The sequence below is a fragment of the Seriola lalandi genome, unplaced genomic scaffold (genome assembly GCF_002814215.2).
Source record: "Seriola lalandi dorsalis isolate HSWRI2012SDOR001 ecotype SW California unplaced genomic scaffold, Sedor1 jcf7180002054344, whole genome shotgun sequence".
Classification (NCBI taxonomy): Eukaryota; Metazoa; Chordata; class Actinopteri; order Carangiformes; family Carangidae; genus Seriola; species Seriola lalandi.
In genome coordinates, this window is record NW_019524897.1 from 88,628 (window position 1) to 93,627 (window position 5,000).

The 5,000-nt window shown below is 41.2% G+C and overlaps 1 protein-coding gene across 1 annotated transcript in view; it reads left to right on the plus strand.

The window, feature by feature from the left end:
* Positions 1-1,242: 1,242 nt before the first annotated feature.
* Positions 1,243-5,000, plus strand: part of LOC111656110 (rho GTPase-activating protein 27-like) — a 25,814-nt gene continuing 22,056 nt past the window's right edge. The window contains exon 1 of the mRNA XM_087174371.1: positions 1,243-1,374. The gene's annotated coding sequence lies outside the window, so the exon portion shown is untranslated. The remainder of the gene's footprint in view (positions 1,375-5,000) is intronic.

Below are 5,000 nucleotides of genomic sequence, written 5' to 3' on the forward strand. Positions count from 1 at the left end.
AAGATCCGATCATCACAAAAGAGACTCATGGAGAGCTGATAACTAATGATCAGAGTCATGTTGACAGTTAAGGCGTATTGACTGATTTACAAACATCAATCGAGCATCAACTAACACTCAGGAAAACATTCCACCTTAAAAGATGGCGGTAGCTGCCGGGAGCCTCTGAGCTGCTCAGTAAATGAATTTGTTAATTGGTAAAAACATCTTTTCATTCATCTTTCACTCTCTGACAGTTTCTATATCTGTGATGGATTTACACAGAAACATGACAGAAAGCTAGCTTAGCCTAGCTTGTTAGCTTAGCCTAGCTTGTTAGCTTAGCCCAGCTTGTTAGCTTAGCTATGTTTTCATAGCCTCTCCTGTTAGCTTAGCTTCTCCTCTGAATGGATATTTCTGACTGGATATTTCCAGCGCGGCTTCATTTGCTCAACACAAGGCAGCTAATGTGTGTAAACTTGTCGCTGTGGTAACAGTTACATAACCTGTGAAACGAGCCACAGCTCAACAGCTCTGGCACGTTAACAAACAGCACCACACCTGCGCAGGTGAGAGACACAAACTTGACAGATGTGGCTCCTCTGAAGGTTTAAAGACAGATGAGTGGCTGAATGTCAGATTTAAAAACTACGAAGACAGTGAAGAGACTCAAGCAAAGCTGGATGTGAAGATGTGAAGAAGAAGCTGTGTATAAAAGTGTCTAAACTTTTGCTCATGTTAAATAGACAGTACATTAATGTAACTGCTTTGTGTCCATTCATAACGAACATTAATGTTTTAATAGTGCAGCAGGATAGTTTTCTGAGAATCTCATTCACACTGATGATGTAACTGAAATATCTCGAAACAATTCAAAACTTACATTTATTACATTAAATTAAAATATAACAGCTGAATGAACCAAATAGAAATTTAAGACAGTTAATAAGAATAATAAAAAATCCTTTGAGTTGTGTTTGATGTGAATCTGATAATGAACTGAATTATCTGACATGTTGAATTCAGATGTAACTCAATTAACCACCAATAAATGAGAAATGAACTGTATAGATCATCAACAAAGTTTATAAAGGTTTAAAATAATTAAATTTTTTTGTAATGTATTTAAAAGTTTATCATGTTCATGTTGAAGTCTGAACAGCAGAGGGCGCTGCTGACCTGCAGGTCTGACTATCTGTCAAACAGGATGTAAACTCAGGAGGAGGAGGAGGAGGAGGAGGAGGACAACAAGCTGGGACTGGCAGGTCAGGGAGGGGCGGGGCCAGAGAGAGAGAGAGAGAGAAGAACCTGTTTCTGTGATTTGGACTCGCCCCTTGAGGAATAGAAGAGAGAAAACACAGAGAGCAGGATGGTTGGATCTGACTTTAACTGCAGGTAAAACACTACAAACCGTGTGAATGTGTGATCGTCTGGTGTGTGTTCGCGCCGTCTTCAGGTTTTCTCTGGTTGCTTTCAACTTTTGAACTTTTTTTAAAAAAAACTTGTTTTTGCTAAAATAAAAATCTTCACTGTGTTTGCAAATGGTACGTTACAGGGACATAGATCTGTTCCCACGTTACAATAGTACCTGTAATGATTGATTACAGGCTGAAAAATGATTCTTGGTTAACATTAGTGTGTGTGTGTGTGTGTGTGTGTGTGTGTGTGTGTGTGTGTGTGTTGTTGGCTGGAATGTGTCACTGGGTGTGTTAAGTTCAGGGACTGTGTCCTACTTACAGACTATACATTAACTCTATGCAGAAAAAAGAAAAAAGAAAAGAGGGAAATTATTTAAAAACATTTAGATTTTTCCTTGTGAATTTAACTGGTAATGATCATTTCCAGCTGCAGTTTGATTGGAACTAATACAGACAATGACATATACTGTAAAGACTACATTAGAGTACATGTTGTGTATAATCAGTTTATCATTAAAGTTTTCCCACATTCTCAAAATACAATTAAAAAAGTCTAAATATTCTGGAAGACTAATGAGACAACACATATAATTCAAAGTCAGTGTATTTATCACTAAAACTAAAGGAAAACACTTAAACAGAAAAGAAAATTAAAAGTAAAAAGAAATAAAAGAGAAGAAGAAGAAGAAATTAACTTATTAAAAATAAGATTTTAACTGACTTTCTAATTTCCCATAGAAAGATTTGTCAAACAGCCACATGTATAAATTACATGTTCAGTCACACATGAACCATAAATACATCAAATATATATGCACACTGGATTACATTGGGTTATAGGTTAGAATTGATTAAATCAATTATTGTGCTTTACATTGTATTTAAATTGTGTTGTTTCTTAAAACCAGACATTTGTTTTCTTTACATCTGTATCATAGAAAACACATAATAAGAGTTTTGATATTGCCATAGGATGCTGACCATTTACCTGTTGACTTCAGAGCTGTAATTCATGTCTGTATCACTCATAAAATCACGTTTTCACAATATATCCACATATGTAAATACAAGATCAGTTCAATTCAGAAAACTTTATTAGTGCAACAGAAACTGAAGGATGGAAGAAAAACAAAAAATGTTCATATGTGGTTTTTATGTCAGAGGTTTACATGATTATACAAACCTAATTCAAGTATGGTCATATTATTATAACACAGGGATTATTTAGCATTATAACAGCTAACGTAGCCTGAAGCATGTGAGTTGTTGCTATGGTTACCTTTATTTAGGACACTGGTCAAACGGTTTACCTGAACTCTGTCTTTAACATACACCTGACAACCAATCACTGAGGAGGATTCTCTGTTTTCATGTTTAATTTAGTTTGTCTGAACACTGTGGGAGTCCTGGAGGAGGTCTTGAGGAGGTGGTAGAGGTCTTGAGGAGGGTATAGAGGTCTTGAGGAGGGTATAGAGGTCTTGCGGAGGGTGTAGAGGTCTTGAGGAGGGCATAGAGGTCTTGAGGAGGGTGTAGAGGTCTTGAGGAGGGTATAGAGGTCTTGAGGAGGGTATAGAGGTCTTGAGGAGGGTGTAGAGGTCTTGCGGAGGGTATAGAGGTCTTGAGGAGACTGTAGAGGTCTTGAGGAGGGTGTAGAGGTCTTCAGGAGGGTGTAGAGGTCTTGAGGAGGGTGTAGAGGTCTTGAGGAGGGTATAGAGGTCTTGAGGAGGGTATAGAGGTCTTGAGGAGGGTATAGAGGTCTTGAGGAGGGTGTAGAGGTCTTGAGGAGGGTATAGAGGTCTTGAGGAGGGTATAGAAGTCTTGAGGAGACTGTAGAGGTCTTGAGGAGGGTGTAGAGGTCTTGAGGAGGGTAAAGAGGTCTTGAGGAGACTGTAGAGGTCTTGAGGAGGGTATAGAGGTCTTGAGGAGGGTGTCGAGGTCTTGAGGAGGGTATAGAGGTCTTGAGGAGGGTGTCGAGGTCTTGAGGAGGGTGTAGAGATCTTGAGGAGGGTATAGAGGTCTTGAGGAGGGTGTAGAGGTCTTGCGGCGGGTATAGAGGTCTTGAGGAGACTGTAAAGGTCTTTAGGAGGGTATATAGGACTTGAGGAGGGTGTAGAGGTCTTGAGGAGGGTATAGAGGTCTTGAGGAGGGTATAGAGGTCTTGAGGAGACTGTAAAGGTCTTGAGGAGGGTATAGAGTTCTTGAGGAGGGTATAGAGGTCTTGAGGAGGGTATAGAGGTCTTGAGGAGACTGTAGAGGTCTTGAGGAGGGTGTAGAGGTCTTGAGGAGACTGTAGAGGTCTTGAGGAGGGTATAGAGGTCTTGAGGAGACTGTAAAGGTCTTGAGGAGACTGTAAAGGTCTTGAGGATGGTATAGAGGTCTTGAGGAGGGTGTAGAGGTCTTGAGGAGGGTGTAGAGGTCTTGAGGAGGGTGTAGAGGTCTTGAGGAGACTGTAGAGGTCTTGAGGAGGTGTATCAGGAGGTTCCAGGGTTCAGTGCTGCTGCTGTGGCAGCTGCAGTTTAATGAAGTGGAAACAGCTGATCAGTTTGATACGTCACAGACCAGCTGTCAGCCAATCAGAGAGCAGGATGTGTGTTTGTGGTGTAAATATTGTGTGTTGATGTTTGTCAGAAGATCAAACAGTGTGGGCGGAGTCATATCCAAACTCAGTTATTTCAGTCTGTGTGTTTGTGTTTGTGTGTGTGTGAACATGTGTGTGTGTGTGTGTGTGTGCCACAGCCAACACTCACACACAGGGTAAAGGTTCAGCTCAGATCTGCACAATCAAATTCTGATTGGCCGTTGAGTTTATGATGTCACATGATCCTTAACACATCCCTGCTCATGTGGTCTGATGGTTTCCTGGTGAAAGTCTTCGTCTCCTCTGATTGGTCAATGGGGCGTGTCCTGCCACAAACCCTCGACCTTGGTTTGATGATTGACAGCTCAGTTTATTTCTTCACACACTTCAGTCCTGTGGTTGAACAGAGCAGGGTGTGTGTGTGTGTGTGTGTGTGTGTGTGTGTGTGTGTGTGTGTGTGTGTGTGTTACATACCAGCCTTGTGGTGTGGGTGTGGCTCAGAGACAGAGAAAAACAGAGAGAGCAGAGGGGGAGGGGTGGGATGGCAGCATTCCAGCATGTTTCTCACACACCTGAAACACACCTGGCCCAGGTGAGTGACTCACAGCAGGTTAGAGAAAGACTCTTAAAGGGCCAGCCAATGATATCAGTTTCACAGAGGAGTAGTCGAACTATCATTTATTCATATTTGATGTAATTTATTTGTGTAACTGTACACAACAGCTGACTGTTCACAACAACAAACAACAAACAACAAACAACAAACAACAAACAGGAAATGAAAAATACAACAGTTAGTCAGAACATCAAAGTTAACAACAGGAGACCGAACAGAAATGTCCTAACTGTTCTTCAGTCTTAAGGTGGAGAGGTGAAGCTCAGCACAGAGGGTTACCTGAGCTTCACCTCTCCACCTCTGACGTGTTTCATCCACATCTCTGATCTCTTCCTGAGACACGAGGCTCTGAGTAAAAACACTATTTTTGTTAATGGAGGTTTTCAGAGGGAAGCGGCCATTTTGTGTT